Genomic DNA, 18,376 nt, shown 5'->3' with positions numbered 1-18,376 from the left:
GTACATTACCCATCACAATTGACAGAAAATAATTTCCATAATTTCTATCTTACAATCAAAAGTGTGATCAATGTAGACATAGGGTGACCAGACGTCAGTCCCCGTTTTTGGTTGCCTGTCCCCGGCTGGAGCTGTCCCTGCAAATGTCCCCATTTTTAACTGCGTTAAAAAGAGACCTCAAAGTGGAATAATATTTTACGTGGCAAGAAAGAAAGGGCCGCAGAGCCTACGGATTGAAACGCTGTGCTTGTTTTGACCAACAGACAGGGATGCTCGCAAGGTCAGTTTCATTCACTCTTATACCACTAGTTACTTGCTCGCGCTTGTTTTAGAGAAAACGGCTGTGGAAAACTCGACCAGAAGCCAGCGTCTGTCAATTGAATCCATAACATAATCAAAAACGTATTTTCAAGCCAGTTTTCAATCGTTTGAAATACTAGCTAGTGACGTTATACAAGCTAGTGACCTGCTCTTTAAGGTTGAAAATAGGTTATACTAGCTAATGTTAGCTAAGTAACTAAAAGTTAGCTAACTAGGTTGGCTACTGTCGTGGTAGCTAGGTTAAATACAATTCACGAGTAAACATCGGTAATGCAGTGGACGGGCAGTTTGGAAAATATGAATGTACAATTGATTATGAGAATATTTATTTGTATATCACAATCATGGTTTGGCATTGTAATAAGTCGTTTGAAAATATATCTTGAAATGTTCATGGATAGTGAGAGAAGAGAGGGCTGGGTAGGAAGAAGATTCAAGGAGATAGAGGATAGGTAAAAATATGATTACAGAGCCTGCCAATTTATTATTCCAAACAATGTTTTTGAGATAAAATAAAAAAATGAGGCAAGCAATTGGAATCTGTTAACCTAGGTATTTTGTCTAATGGTGTATTATTATTATTAAAGATTGGAAAGGAAGGAGAAGAGGGTGTGTAGTCGGGAGTAAAACGAGTGAAGCGAGTGGAGTGTAGACGAGTGAGGTGGAAAGGAAGAAAGAGAAATGGGACGAGTGAAGAAAATCTATGTTTGCTTGTTTTTTTCAGTTCTCTTCTGCTCGTATTCTGCCCAGACTGCCAGGACCACTGAATGGCTGAAAGGTATTCTCTCAGTCTATCACAGTGTGCCTTTTCGACTAAATACATGAAACTGTTGTCCCACTTTTTTATTTCATAGATAATTACATTGGATATTTTAATGATATATTGACCACTGAACTGGAAGTTTTCCCGGATTTCATTTCAGAAATATGGTCACCTTATTCTGCAATCATTGATCAAAAGTTATGCATGTACGTGTGAACATAATGTATTTCAGTGTGAATCATGTCTTTACTCTAACTCAGTGTTAGAAGTAGTTGTGAGTCTTTTTTGATGTTTGTATAAAAAAATATTATGATTTGGTGTGTTTTTTTGTAATATGAGTGGTGAAATATTACCACGTGCTTGTGTGTATAGTACCAAAGCGTCTGTAAAAACTGTATTTACCTTAGCTAGCGTGCTACTATGCCTAGACAGGAGCTAAAGTGAACACTCATCCTTGATACAAAAATGACCATGTTATTCTGATTCCATTCAAATTTGTTTCCTGCAGTCTGAACAGACAAAAACCTTGCAAAATGTCAATGGATATTCCAAACCACATTAATATGTGGTATGAAATCGGACTCAAATCTAAAATCTGGCTGTGTGACTTGTGTGTAAACGGTTATGTCAGTGCTTTTTCCGTGACTTCCTACGTGTCTTGTTGTTTGATGTCGTCACCTGATGACAGACAAGATCGTTAGTGGAGTCTTTGAACTAAAAGTTCACATGAAATGCAGACGACGGGGAATAGAATAATGACGCTGCCATTGGCACAGTCACAGAACTCTGATCTAAGGAAGTGAGTTTGCCAAATCCTCCACGATCTATTATAAGTAATTTTTCAAGTGACAGCTAACGGCTATTGCTGTCGAATACAACTGGTAGCATTGCTAATATAAAGGAATCAGTGGGTGTAAAAGTGAGATTAGATGTGATGCGGTGGAGTTTTGATGATCACATGAAGATCTATTCAGGTTGACATCGGTAAAAGCATCATACTCATACATTTCAACCTCTATGAAGTGGCTTTGACTAGTAGAGCACTGCTCTGCTCAATACAAATGCTGACACTTCTAGTAAATAATAAACTTAATATTATTGATGATCTGAATAACAGTTTCAGATTTGCTTTTTATCCATTCAGCCCTTTTTGGTGCAGTGTGCTTGTGGTCCTTCATCAGAAAAAATACTTCAGATTGTTTCTGATCCACTGCATAGATATACCTATAAGTTGTATCTAAGAAGGTAAACTAGGGTTTTGTGTTTACTTTCATATTTAGAGATTATGTAGTTGCTTTTTGGTGTTCATCATGTAAACTGCATACAATTTTGTAATGATATATTCATTGTTAATAATACAGGTAAACAATTTAGGTAAACATGTAAATCAGTAATACATATTTTGGCCAAAAGCTACTGAAGCATGCTTTTGGCCAAAATATGTATTTAATTAATACTTTGTTAATAATCTTTAAACCATTTTAACATGTTTAGTGTAAGATCACTGTGACAAACGGCAATGCAATTTTGTCACAGCTTTTTTGCTCCTTTTTACCAGGGGGACACAATACCAGGAGGGCACTGTGTTTGTGGAACTCAAAATATGAATATATTTGTGGTCAGATACATATTGAAAATGTAGGTACTGGGCTAATAAAAACTGTGTGAAAACAAGGACAAAACCAACACTGTGTTAATTCCCAGAATGTATTGCTTTATTGATGTTTTGGCCCCATCTGGTTCTTTGTCCGGTCTGAATGAGTTTTCACATCCCAAAAAATATTCACATTTCCCCTGTAATCATAATATAATCAAATCATTAGAAAATTCATTATTGCTGCATATATTTGTAATGGGGTGAATCAAGTGATTTATAATATATAAATTGCGTGTGTTGTAAATTGTATATAGATTGTACTAAATATAAATAGAATGCCTTATTCTTCACTGACCCATATATTTTCATACTGAACCAGTGAATGGTTGGTTGTATTGGGCTGGGCAGATGAGTGCTGATCCAGGATAAATACCCCACTGGCCAAGTGACATTAATTATGATTTAGAAGGAAAAACTGATCTGGAATCAGACTTTCACTCTGATACTTTTCTCCCTCCGTAATTTGTTGATGTCCAGTTTGTCATTATGGACTTGCCTCATCCTGTCATTTGGGCACCCTTGTGATGTTGTCTGAAGGCCAGTGAAATCTTGTGGTGACACAGCACATCAAACATGTATCACCCACAGCTGGGAATGTATGGGCCTATTAAATATGCAGCAGACTGTCACTGTCAGTCTTCCCCCGCACTCCCCAGACTCCCAGACACAGATGGAGGTTGAGGGGCGGAAATACAGTGTGTGTGTGGGTGTTTGTGCCTGTGCATAAGAGAGTTTAGATGGGGTTATATGAGGCAGTCTGGTACAATAATAAGCGTACTGTAGAGTAGCTTTAAGACTAAGGTCTGGGAGGGGGATGTTACATTATCTCTCTAGTATTCCAAACAACAGTTGGCTGTTCATTGGAAATGAAATGACATAATAAGTTGGGAAGCACCTTGTCCAACTGTCTGGATGAGATATATCATATCTAACTGACTTCAACTCAACCAAGACAGAGGCAATGCTGTTAGGCAACCCAAAGCAGACCACCGTGTCCTGCAGCATCTGCCCTGCCATAGACAGCCACATCATTCCCCTCTCCCCAGTCATCAGTCCTGCCATAGACAGCCACATCATTCCCCTCTCCCTAATCATCAGTCCTGCCATAGACAGCCACATCATTCCCCTCTCCCTAATCATCAGTCCTGCCATAGACAGCCACATCATTCCCCTCTCCCCAGACATCAGTCCTGCCATAGACAGCCACATTATTTCCCTCTCCCTAATCATCAGTCCTGCCATAGACAGCCACATCATTCCCCTCTCCCTAATCAGTCCTGCCATAGACAGCCACATCATCCCCCTCTCCCCAGTCATCAGTCGTGCCATAGTACGGCCACATCATTCCCCTCTCTCCAGTAATCTGTCCTGCCATAGACGGCCACATCATCCCCCTCTCCCCAGTCATCAGTCCTGCCATAGACGGCCACATCATTCCCCTCCCCCCAGTCATCTGTCCTGCCATAGATGGCCACATCATTCCCCAGTCATCACCAACCTGGGTGTGAAACTCTCATCTACACATATTATTCACACCTGTTATTCTTTCTACTGCAGAACATTTCTTACCTAAGAACCTCTCACTTCTTCTGGTGCAGAAAAGCTTATCCATGCAATTTCTTTCAGAATTGATTATGGAAATGTGCTTCTTAGGGTCCAGTGTGTAAACTACTTTTTTTAAATTCAAAACAGTGCCGCAAAGATCTAGACACAAATAAATGTCCACCTACATCACTCAGTTCAAGCTCACCACTATTGACTTCCTACTCCTCAATTTACCTGATCTACTCCCCTCTATGAATCTACACAACACTAACATCAAGGCAGAGCAGTGGCATTGGCCTTTTTGGACATTCCCTGATTGTTTTTATGAAATTCCCAAATGTATTTTTGAATGTTTTCCGTCTCATATGTCTGCACAATGGAGTGCAGAAGTTGTCTGCTTGTTTTGCAAGCTCACATTAAAGCAGCTGTGATGGTGTTTATAAAGGCATAGATAGCCAGTATGTGCTTCATTTCTGTAATGTGCGATTCGTTACAATTGCACGGGGTTGTATGTACAGTACAATACACAATGGAAACCTAATTGGAATGGAAGTCTGCAGAGGGAGCACTCATCACAATGATATATATGCCACCTCAGGGCCCCAACCGCAAGAAGAACCAAAAGCAGAAACGAAAAGCAGCAACATTTACAGTTACATTCAGTTACTTTCCATTTTATTCATGTTTCTCTGTGTTTACTTTAATGTTATGTAGTGGTATTTTGAACAAATACAACTTTTTTAATTAATTGTAACAGTTGTTCCTCTTCATATTTGCATGCTTTGTATGCTATTTGTATACTTTAAGCTACTTCTTGTACAGTGAAAAGCACTCTACTCTACTGTATTATCATAGAGGTAACTGTGTACAACGCACAGCATACTGTGTTTTTACTGTCAGCAAATGCAAGGGCAGATCTTTGGGTAGTCTGTTGGCTTACCACACTCCCCTTTGTCCCTATAACATAGACCAGTCCACTGCAGTGTTTGGATCCCCACAGCACAGCAGGTACCATTCATTCGTCTTGAAGCACATTACTTTCTTACCGTTTCTCATGCTTTTCTTGTGTGTTTATTTGAAGTTGAATGACATGTCCGAAATTAGATAGGTTGTGTTTCCGCAATTGTTTGAGTGGGCAGCTATCTGCCCTGCCTCATCTTGGGGTCAGAGGTTAAAGACTTAATTGACATGGTGCACAATGGGGAAAGAGAATGGGATTGTGGGTGCCAGTGCTCTTGAAGCCATCGCTAAATGCTGGCGTCCAGAAATGGTGAAGGGAAATGTCTAAGCCTGTCTAGCGCTTCTACAGTAAGAACATTTCCAAGTTGTATCTCCGGTGTGTTTCAACGCTCCTGGTCTGCTACTGTACCGTCCTTAAGTATATCTTCCCCACTACCCCCTTCACTCGTACTGTGACCTACCTACAGCATTGTAGCACTATGATTCAGCGTGAATCAAGCCTGATTCAGGCTGCGGATCAGCAGTGTTACTATCCCCATGATGGATGCACTTTAGGGTAAGGGAGTATGCAGGTCAGGGTAAGGGATCACACCGGCACCTTTCTGGGTACCAAAGGGTCACAGCAGCACGGCGAAGAGTGCCGCCATGGGCTCGACACAGTGTGGTCCCCAGCCACTGATAGTAAGATGATGATGATGATAAGGAGAACCGCTCTGTGTCCGTCTCAGTAGAGTTTATGTGAGGATAGAGTCAATAAGCACGGGGAGGTAGAGGCATGGCTTGTCACCTCAAGGTCTCTAGAGACGTCATCTTGTTACCAGACACTTCCCCCCACATATGCAATTTATCCTGGGGCTGAGGTTACTGAAGACAAAGCAAAGAAGTGTAACATCAGTGGTCATTCTTTTTATAGGGCCAATAATAACTAACGTCTCAATTCAGTTATATTTGCAGTATTTATACAGCAGCTCCTTTTACAGTGATAAAATTTAAATACTTCTCAGTGCACACTTTGATCTGTAAGGCTCACAGGCATTCCGCTATGTCGTATTTTCAGTGTATGTGTTTTTGTGTGTGTGTGCATGCAAGTGTGCGTTAAAGGCATCCCTTCAATGACTGTCCGGCCTCTTGTTGAACTCAGTGTTTTGTCTGCAGCTCTGTGCTGAGGACATTTCCACTAGGCAGAGCCAGAGATCTGTTCGCCTTGACAGATTGGGCTGGCCAAACGGGCAGAGATGGGCTGACGGGCGGAGCTACTGGCTGTTCTAGTTCTGCAACCTCATCTGACACTGACTGGAAAAAGACAAAGCACAGCTATACCTCAGAGCTACAATATCTATCACTCTTTTATTTTCTACTTATGCAACCCATTGGTTGAGTGTCTTAGAACACAACAATTTCTTGATTACTTTCATTGGAATCAGTATATTTTGACAGGTGAGGTAGCGTCTAGCATCTTTTCACCAAAGATGAGTTAAACCAAATCAATTATTTCTAAAGCAATCGACCACTATCAGTTTTGTCATTTTAAGAACCTTAAAATGTTCCCTGTCAGTCAGGATGAAGCATTCGTTTTTTCATTAGGACAGTGATGATGTTCCTGAGTAGAGGGAACTTGGCAGATACAGTGTTTCATTGCAGTCTCTCTCGCTCTCTCCTGCAAAGTCAACAGCATGTGTAGGATATGCAGTATTGTTGCTTCTGCTTAAGTGAGAGAGGGCAGTGGACTAGGAGGGGGGTTGGGTAGACAGAAAGGTGCTGAGAGAGAGAGAAAGGGAGAGCAGGGGACAGACTTGGGGTGGGGGAGGAGATAGACAAGGGGTTGTTGGGGGGCAGACAGACAGAGAGAGAGAATAGCCTTTAGTGTGATGGGTTTTTGGGCAGAACCCCAGGAGGCATCAGTCCTGATTTAAGTAGCAAGAGATGAGGCTCAAACCCAAAGCCCTGACTGTTTTATCAAAACCCATGGTGTGTGTGATCCTGGTAAAGAGATTCTGTGATATCCTCCTCATTAACAGAGAGAATTCAAAGGCTAAATGATCAGTAACATCCTCTTCTAATAAGATACATTAGATAATTGATTTTGGAATTAGAGTGAACAGTCTGCTTTAAGACGAGGGAGTGTTTCTTGAAATAGAAAAATAGCATCCTCTGGTGGGGATATGGGTTAGTTGATTTTCACTGTGGGTACATATTCAGCAGATTCACACAAACACAGGTAAGAGACAAATATTCACTTCAACCTTTTCCTTTTTAACTTATGTAACCCGCCTCAAACGTGAACCTGTATGTGGTGCCTGGTTTCCTTCAGATGTGACGCTTGGTATTCAGGATAATCTTGCTTCCATCAGACCAGAGAATCTTGTTTTTCATGGTCTGATCAGAATCAGAAAGAGTACAATTGCCAAGTAAATTTCACAACAAACAAGGAAATTGTTCTGGACCGTTAGTGAAGCAATATTGTACAAAATAAATAAAATCTTAAGAGTAGTGGACTGAGCATAAAAACACTAGTTTGAGCATTTATAAATGACAAAAAAACATACAAAAAAATTATGTAACTGTCCAGTTGAGGGTTGTGTGTATGTGGGGAGGGTTTATAGATTTGTCCAGTTGAGGGTTGTGTGTGTATGTGTGGAGGGTTTATAGATTTGTCCAATTGAGGGTTGTGTGTGTATGTGGGGTACAGACTATAGTCAGTTTGGTTCCAGGGGCATGTTCATGAGGCCTACTGCTGTAGGCAAGAAACTGTTCTTGTGGCGAGAGGTTTTGGTTCTGATAGACCTCAGTCTTCTGCCAAAGGGGAGAGTTCTTAATAGTCCTTCTCCAGGGTGAGAGGGATCAGCCCCAATCTTTGCCGCTCGGACAACAGATAGCAGCCATGTCCATGTGGTGGGGCTATTGGGCTGTTATAACAGTAGGAGATGAAGCCATGAGAAACCATGAATAAATCTGCCACAACTGTGCAACAGACTTGCTACTAGAGCCAATGCAATTTCATTTACATTGAATATGATAATGAGTATACAAAATGAAAGCCAATATAATGTAAAATGTGTTCATGGGGAAGTCTACGGAAGCTTCTGAATTCAAGGACTTTTAGATAAATGTGTCCCACATTAGTGCAGAAGATGTTGAGCCGAATCTGACGACCTCATGCGGGCTGATTGAGCGTCTCTCAGACCTTAGCTTCAGAGTCTACTGACCTTGGACCACACCCAAGAAAATATTTGGAGAGATTTGTTTTCTCATAACTCTCTCTTAAGACCTCCAACTACAATTTGATAAAACAACAAGATTTGATTTATGCTTTTAACTGGGCATCCCAGTTATTCCGCTTGCTGTAAATATACAGTGATTAGCTGTAAGTAAGTAAATCTTTCATAAATCAAAAATGAAAATGTTTGATGATCAGAGACACAATGATTTGTTCCCATGTCTGTGAGCAGTGGGCATTCAAAAGGCTGTTGAGTAAATTGCTATATTTATGGTGTTAGGTACATCAAGAGTGAAAATGCTCACATTTAATGAATTTTATATTTGTGTTGTTTTTCTATTTTTATTTTTTATGATTGCTAAAACACGGTGCAGCTGCAAAAGCGAGCAAGGTCTCAGCTTGATTTCCCTGCATAAAGGAAATACATGTCTAGGATTTGTACAGCTGTGTCTCTTTATCTTGTTCTCTCTTTACCTCACTCTTCACATCTTTCTCTTAATCTCTCTATCTCACTTTTTCCTTCAGTGCCTTTATGTAATAATCCAATTTCAAAACCTGCTGGTCTGTTCCATTCAGTCCTGTACAATACAAAGAGAACTCTTCCAATTGTTCTCTAACGTGTCACTCTGTTCTGGTTTCATGTAAGCGCAAGCCTTAATCATGTCTTATCTTCCTCTTTAGCTTCTGGTTTATCTCTTACCCATTTTCTTACGTACTGACTGTCCATTGTTATTCCAAGGCATTTTCTCTACTGACCACGTTCAATCACATTACATACTGTTGCCCCTGATCCGCACCCCCACACGATGCGTTTGTCACAATCACATTTTCAACGGCTGGTTTCATACTGTGTGCGCATCATATGTTCAACAATCCCTGTTTGAAGTGTTGTTTATGTGGTGATATGCTATGGGGGTGTTTAGTATATGTCTCATTCAAATCTGTCATGGGAGGCAAGGTAAATTGACCGTAGCATATTTTCTCCTGGGTGAGTTACGGGAAGTCAGTCCTACGGTTCCTTTTCTTTGGACTGTCTCTCCTTACACATTAGTTCTTATTTACACACACACACACACAAACCACCAGGAACATTTTTCATTACTTTAACCGTAAAAGGTAACTTGCAGTTGTGCATGGCTCATGTTGAGATATACGTAAGACTGCTGAAAACGTCTGGTTATAATGTGTGATTCAACAAGTAGTTGGGTTGAAACAAACCTTTGGAAAGTATTCAAAACCCTTCACTTTCAACACATTTGGTTGTGTTATATACTTAATTATAATTACATTTTTTGTCAGAAAACTCTTAATGACATAGCAAAAACCTTAACCTACTTAAATATCAAATGTACATACAGTACCTGTCAAAAGATTGGACACACCTACTCTTTCTAGGGTGTTTATTTATACTAGTTTCAAAACTATGCAGTAACACATTTGGAATGATGTAAAAACCAAAAAAGTGTTAAACAGATCGAAATACATTTAGATTTTAGATTCTTCAATGTAGCCCCCTTTGCCTTGATGATAGCTTTGCCCACTCTTGGCATTCTCTTAACACCGTCATTGGGTAGTAACCTGGAATGCTTTTCCAACAGTCTTGATGTCGTTACTGTACAACACATGCTGAACACATGTTGGCAGCTTTTCCTTTTGTTGTTTCCAAACTGTTGAATGGTTTTGTAAGTATTCAGATCCATTGCCATGACATGTCAGATGCTGTCTTTCAATCATTCTAAAGAAGTCTTTAGAACCTGATCGGAGGCCAGCGTGGCAAATTTAATTGACTAAACATTAAAATTTTACTTTTTTGCCGGACCGCTTAAGTAGAGCCGGCCAAGAAGAGTGAATGTCTCTTCTTGACTGACTGACTGAGCGAGTGACTGATTGACTACCCCATTAAATAACATAGTGATTAGGGACATGGACCTACAAGCATAAGGTCCCATGTTCCAATCTCGTCAAAATAAAGTATGCTTTAGGATTGTTCCAGATAGACCAACACTTCGCTGGCTACAACCTTCAGTAGCTACATTGTAGTAAGCCTAAAATAAAACTTTATATTGTGACTATTTCTAGTGGATCTTCGAAGTACGCATATGTGCATGATTTTTGGGGTAGTATAGGCTATATTAAAACCCCTTGGGCAGTAAAAGAGTTGGGGTTTCCATGATTCTCTCATCTTTTCACTTGATGAAAAGGTGTTATCGTCACCTATGTTGATAGTTATTGTACCAATGTCATTCACAAATGAAAATAACTTTGGCATGAAATTGCTTTGGCTGTGTAAAGTTAATCTTCAGTCTTGCTAGCAATTGCTCTATTCTTATGATTATTCCAAATAGTAAGTTAGTAGATACTAGTAAGCCTATTTCTGGGTAATAAGCTGTTAAAACTGCCAGTGGCAAAAGCTATACAATTTACAGATGCTATTTGTGGTGGAGGTAAACTTAATAAGACATGTTGCGTTTTGGTGTCGAGCAAAAAAAATTCCCCTTGTAATTATGGGCTGTTTTGTGTAGATTGGTGAAATACATTATCTGAATTATTAGTTATGTCCGTAACACAACAAGCTATGGAAAAAGTGAAGGGGTCGGAATCCTTTCTGAAGGCGCTGTATATTAGATACAGTAGCTGCTGTATGTTTGCACTGCCTACAGCACTTTAGATACATGTACACCAATTTGTTTTCAATATTAATGACTTCTCCTTTTCTTCTGGGTTGGATGTGAACACTGTTCCACTTTTTCTCAGACAAAATGTTGGCTCTACTACAGCCCTTCCCTAAATGTTATTTCACAAGGCGCTTCTGCCTAATTCCATGTGTAATGACTCATAACCATCAAACTGATTTCCGGACTTGCGAGAACGTTTCAATGGGGAATATCTCAGGCACTCTGAAAATGTTTTGTGAAGAAAAAAACTTTAAATGAACTTCAGATGTCTTCTGGTCATTTATGCTTGTACTTACGCTAGAAGTACAGTAAACATCTTATAGCCATTTGAATTAGTAAATGATTACGGTTCTTTTTGCAGTCAATCTTCACACAACACCTGATAATTACAAGTATAATATAGTATCTGACTAACAGATGTGGCCAACCATCAACACTAGTCCCAACTGTATGTATTGCAAAAGTAAACTCTTGGCGTTATCATCAAAAGCAGTTCAGCTGAATATGGTTCATCTGTCTGTCTTGCATTTCTAGAGGTCAGGTTCAGCAGAATTGTACCAATGTCGACAGCTGGCAGAAAAAAATTGAGAAGCAATCAATAACTGGAGGAGGAGGAGGAGACCCCGGGGAAGACCTAGGATACGCTGGAGGGACTATGTCTCCCGGTTGGCCTGGGAACGCCTCGGTGTCCCCCCTGAAGAGATGGAGGAAGTGTCTACGGAGAGGGAAGTCTGGGCATCCCTGCTTAGACTGCTGCCCCCATGACCCGGCCCCGGATAAGCGGAAGATGATGGATGGATGGAATCAATAACTGGGTCAGAAGGACACAGGGTCAACTGACTTAAGGTCCTGGAGTGGCCTAGCCAGTCTCCAGACCTGAACCTAATAGACAATCCTTGGAGGGAGATGAAAGTCCGTATTTGCCCAGCGACAGCCCCAAAACCTGAAGGATCTGGAGAAGGTCTGTATGGAGGCGTGGGCCAAAATCACTGTGTGTGCAAACCTGGTCATGAACTACAGGAAATGTATGATCTCTGTAATTGCAAACAAAGGTTTCTGTACCAAATATTAAGTTCTGCTTTTCTGATGTATCAAATACTTATGTCATGCAATAAAATGCAAAATCATTACTCAAAAATCGTACAATGTGATATTCTGGATTTTTGTTTTAGATTCCGTCACTCACAGTTGAAGAGTACCTATGATAAAAATTACAGACTTTTACATGCTTTGTAAGTGGGAAAACCTGCAAAATCGACAGTGTATCAAATACTTGTTCTCCCCACTGTACCTTGGTGAGCATGATACGAGTGGATATTCTAATTTGGATGTCTGGTCTGGTGTTCTGGTTAATCATCAGCTACCTTTTCTTTGGCTCACTCTGTATCAGGACTCCTGGGTCGAGGGAAGTATCAGCTGGTCCCACTTCAGCTTCACTGAAAAATGTAAGAACATTGTAAGAGAACTTCCTTTGGGCACAGGTGGACATCTAGGGGGCAGCCAGTTCAACTGTAGCATGTTATGCCATCCATGGACATTCCACTCATTTCCTTTTTTGCCGGACCTGCATCCAATAGGTCCCGCCTTCGAATCTTGTCACAGTCAAAGCAAGGTATGTGTTAGGCTTTGTTCCGGATTGATTATGTCACTGGGTACAACATTCAGTTGCTGCATTATAGTAAGCCTAAAATAAAACTGTTCACGGTTGTGTTGCGACTATTTCTGGTGGATTTTCAAATTATGCATCCGTGCATGATTTTTGGGTCAGGATAGACAGAAAAGGTCAGTTATCGTCACCTATATTTATAGTTGTATCAATGTCATTCATGAATGAAAAGCTTTGTTTGTGCCATGAAATGAAATAGCTTTGGCAATGTAATGTTCATCTTCAGTCTCAATAGCAATTGCTCAGTTCTGATGACGATTCTAAGTAGTAAGTAACTAGTAGATACTAGTAAGCCTATTACTGGGTAATAAGCTGTTAAAACTTCCAGTGGCAACAGCCATAAAGTTCATAGATGCTATTTGTGGTGGAAAACTTAATAAGGAACGTTAGTTAAACACAATGCGTTTTGGTGTCTAGCAAAATAATTCAAACTTGGCTTGATGTTAAGGTGCGACAAAATGATCTAATGTAGAGATGCTGTACTGACACCAGGGAAACATATAGCACAGTGGTGTAGTGGTTAAAGACGCAGTCACTCACGTAGGCAACCCAGGTTCCAATCGAGTGAAGGCCAGTACCTTTATCACTTCTATTTGCGGGCTAGCTCAACTAGGCTTGCCTGGTTCCGTTTCTGGTTAACTTGTTAGCTCAATCAATATAATTTCTTATAAAGCCCTTTTTACATCAGCAGTTGTCAGAAAGTGCATTTACAAAACACCCAGCCTGAAACCCCAAGGGGCAAGCCCCTAATAGGGGCCATAACAGCATTGTCATCTGACAAAGTATATAATATGATGAGACCAACATTGTTTTCTCCTAAATATTAGCCTACATTAGCAATGTTGTTGTGTTTCCAAGCCCCTTTCAGATAATTTCTACTAGTGCAATCATCAACTGTTCCAAGGTAAGTGTTTTCTTTGCCATAGCAGCTTTGTACTTTTCCATGTGCAGTTGCATAATCTCCGGGGGGTTTTCTGAATGAATGATGGTGCATTATGTCCTTACTTGCATTTCTTCATGCAGCATCTTGTCCATTTTCAATGCTACAACTGCTGCATTTAACGTGAGTCTTGGAATAGTGACCTGTTCAGGTGGGGCCACTCTAGACTTCCCCATGGCAAAGGAACAATGAATTTGTCTTTGCTCATTCTCCAACACAAGGTGCGATGCTGTGCCATAGGCATTTCTTTGGGTGGTACACCCCATGGTGTGGGATGTATCAGAGCCTATTATCGTCACGGTCAAGCTGCTCTTGAAGACCTTCAACAGGGTGACATTTATCAAGAATGCTCACCATGAAGGCCTTGTGGTCTTCAGAGAACACTTTTAAATCAGCTTTCTCTTCAGATAAGTGGCTCTCTGTTCTCTCAAACAATGTTTGTTTGGCATCTTAACTGCTTCATTTCTCAGCGTAAGCCCTATGCAGTAATGTCCATCTATAAACCTTCTCATCTTTTTCACTGACAGCATAAACTGCTTGTCTTCCTGAGACATCTCTTTCTTGTCCTCATACTGACACTCCAGCTCGGGAAGTCTGTGTCATTTTGCTGGACCAATGTTTTACTTTCACCACTGAGACTCGATTGACACTGGAATGTATTGTCTGATCTGTGTAAGTAATGCTTTCGTCCTTAACAGGTCCACGAGCCATCCTGCCCACAACCGTGATAGTGTTCACAGTTTCACAGTATTCAATAACTGTCTCTAAAGCCAGGCTTTCCTGCTTGGCCTGAATACTTCCATTTCAAGCTCCTGTTTAACCTGTAAAGCTGCAGCCCATTCTACTAATCCAGCTAACTTGACTTCTTCATTAGCACAAACCGATGACTGATGAGAGTCCGACAATCGACCGCTTTTCTTGTGCTGGTTTGATGTTACCAACTGCCATCTTCAGGGCTTAACATCATGAACACCACTTACCTCTTCTTCTGTTGCTCTATTTTCACAGTTTGTTTTACTGCCACTCAAATCATCTATCAACTACTGTTTCTTTTGCAAACTGTCTAAAAGAAAACCTTTTAGGCTCCAAACACTTATATAGATCCACAGCCTTTTCTTCCTCAGGCAAAAGATCATCTACTTGCTTACTGAGTTCTTTAAACTCAATAACAAGAGCGGGGATATCATTGTGCATACACTCTTGCTCCCTTTGCACATTGCTAACACTCTTGCAACTTTGAACTTCAGTCCTATTACCAGTTGTCCAAGCTAATACCCCCTCCTGGCTTTAATAAGTCAATGGAGTTTATCCTCAAATGCTACCCCAGTTAACTTGATCATTGTTTTAGATTTCATTTCTACAGCATCAAATACAAAAAATTAATAAAATGCATGGTACAGGATTACAGCTGGCAGCGCTACTGCTCACATTGTGGCTCTTACATCATGCTTTGGCAAACCAGATTCTATGTCATTTGTGACACCTGTACACGTTTTGGATTTGGGCATTTTCCTACATTCTTTGTATATCTTCTCAAGCTATGTCAGATTGGATGGTAATTGTCAGAGAACTACAATCCCCACAGGTCCATATCTGGGCTCTGGCTGTGTCACTCAAGGACATTCACAGACTTGTCCCAACGCCACTTTTTGTTGGCTGTGTGGTTATGGTCATTGTCGTGCTGAAAGATGAATCTTGGCCCCAGTCTGGGATCCCGTGTGCTCTGGGTTTTCTTCAAGGACCTCGCTTTACTTTGTTCTGTTTGTCCATCAATCAACCCTGACCAGTCACCCAGTTCCTGCCAAACATGGCGCTTGGCATTCAGGACTAATTGTTTGATTTTGGTCTCCTTAGACCAGATCATGTTGTTCCTCATGCTCTTTCAGGTGGCATGTCATTTGCTTTTACTCAGGAGTGGCCACTCTATCTTAAAAGCCTGATTGATGGAGGTCTGCAGAGATAGTTGTCCTTCTGACAGGTTATCCCATCAATGGACATTGGGTTCTGGGTAACCCCCCCTGACCAAGGCCTATTTTGTAACTTAGTTTAACTGGATGACCAGCTCTTGGAAGATTCTTGGTACTTCCAAATGTCTTCCATTTTATGATTACTGAGTCCACTCTCTCCTGGGAAATGACAATGCTTTAGCTTTGTTTTCGAAAAGTTCTTCAGCTCTTTGCCTTTACAAAATTATATTGAGTGTGCTTTTGACTTCATGGCTTTGTTTTCTCTCTGAAATGCACTTATGTAGAAGATGTGTGCCTTTCTGAATCAAGTCTCATTAACTGCATTTTTCACAGTTGACTCCAAGTTCTAGAAGAAAATATATTAATATATTTAATTAATTATAAATGTAGTTCATAACACAACAACACTTGATGGTTTCCAAAGACACTGTATGTTAAAGATTCTAAATGTTCTATTTCTTTTGAAGGCGGATGATAATGGAGGTTTATTGATGTTAAGTCATGTTAAGTCATGTTAGGTCCTTGTATTAAGTGAAAATCTGATTCTCAGTATCATTCATTGGAATTCACTGGAATTGTCCTTCCTTTGAGTTTTGCCCAGTATTAATAAGGCAGTAGTGGCCACATCTGGCCAATGTTACCAGGCTCTGCCAACAAAGACGCCATGCTGTTGCTAATGGACCCTCCAAATCCAGAGCATTTTTAGACAGTGTGTTTATGAAAACTAAAAAAGGCCAACTGTAAGTGTATATCAGTCCATGGGATGACATACTTGGGAATGTTTGTTGAAGTAAACCGTAAGAGCAAGATGAAGACCCAAATGTTCGTAGCAGGGGACCTTGCACTGCCAGGCTTCAGATGAGAAAGGGGTGGACAAACAGAAAGCTCATCCGGAGCTAAACTGGTCCACACATGGGCATATGCACACAAACCACACACATGCATGTTTGCACAAATTCAGACACAAAATAATTTCCCTCAATCCATTATTCCTGAGCCTAGATTTATAAAGCAGACATGTCATTTTCCTCAGAGTTATGATTCCCACAATCTAAATCTAGAGAGTTTGACCACTGGAATTTAAATGTTCCTCTATATAATATAGCTTTATTCAAGCCTGGCATTGTGGTCCTCTTTTTCAGACATTATCACAACTAATAGCATTCTTTTAACTACATCACTTATTTTTTTAACGTGCATTTAATGGGTATTTTTTTTGTTTTCATGTGTACCTTTTAATTGGCACTTTTGGCACATTGCAGTTTCATCTTATGTATTCCTTTGAACATGATTTACAGGTACGTTATATTTGTGCAACTCAACCTACCTATTCAACTCAACAAATGTGCATAATAATATAGCAACACATTAGAATTAATTCAATACTGTCCTTTTTGGCATTGTGTAGCGATCCTGAGTAACGTTTACTGCAAGAATAAAAGCTGTTTTTGAAAGGTCTGTGGAAGGAATTCCACAGAGACAATAAATATATCTTAAAACATTGTCTTTACCAAGCAATGCCTGTTTGTATGTGGATTATAAATTAGCAGTGCAGTATTTCTAAAATGAATGAATGTATAGCATTATTGTCATTAAGTTATTTCGGTTCATTGACAATGACAACTTCACGGTGTTTGCTTAGTTGTCAAATCTATCACAGCTGTACATTTTGAGCTGGTACATGACCAACAGTTGTTGGTCATGTTGGTACCCTCGTAACTCATAGTTTAACATTCCCATTCACTCTATAATTAACTGTTACCACTGCTACTCGTGATGGTCCTTGAAGGACATTCATCTATCTGTCAAACACACACTCGCACTCGCACTCACGCATAGACAATTTCGATAAATAAATGGGGACTTCAAAATGTATTACCCTTAAAAGGAATCCACCAACAGAAACAGATATAATGAAAACATATTGTAGCATGGCTATGCCAGCCTTGACATCAGCAACTGTACCTGGAAGGCTCGACGAAAGAGATTTGGGATACTGAACGCAGCCAAGAGCCCTGACGAGCCACACCTGCGTACTAACAGGGCTCGTCAGGGAAAGCATAAAAGAGACTCCCAAGCAGGAAAGTCAAAGAGAATCGGGATGTACTAACTGTGCTGTCCTGTGCTGTCCGTCCGTGTGCGTCCGTCCGTCCGTCCGTCCGTGTGCGTGCGTGCGTGCGTGCGTGCGTGTGTGTTTGAGCAGAGAATGAAGGCGATGTAGCATAATCAGCAGGAGTATGCAGGAGGACAAGTCAAGGACTACACTCCCATTCCCTTTGATTTAACCTCCAGACATTTTGTTTCTTTGTTTCCTCATTACCAGGTGTGTTTGTTGTTAAAACAAACACCCACAGGCAACCCTGTAGATTTGAGTTGTGTCACTTTGTTTGCCACTCTGTTACAATATATACATGAACACTTCACACCTAGAATCCAGATCAGCCAGTAGAAGGTATGGAATTACTTGTCTTGAATACATGCATCTATTTATACCGTATTGTCATGACAAAGTATACATTACATTTCTTCAAAGGGTAATGTGTGATGTCAGATGAATATCCTTTCATCCACCAACTATTGTGATGCAAAGATTTCCTATCTCCTTTAATATTTCTTTGCTTGCTGCCTTGCAGTACATTTTGTGCATTGCCATAGCAACCCGATT

The sequence above is a fragment of the Esox lucius genome, chromosome 14 (assembly GCF_011004845.1).
Source record: "Esox lucius isolate fEsoLuc1 chromosome 14, fEsoLuc1.pri, whole genome shotgun sequence".
In the NCBI taxonomy this organism is placed as follows: Eukaryota; Metazoa; Chordata; class Actinopteri; order Esociformes; family Esocidae; genus Esox; species Esox lucius.
Note: the sequence above shows the minus strand (reverse complement) of the source record.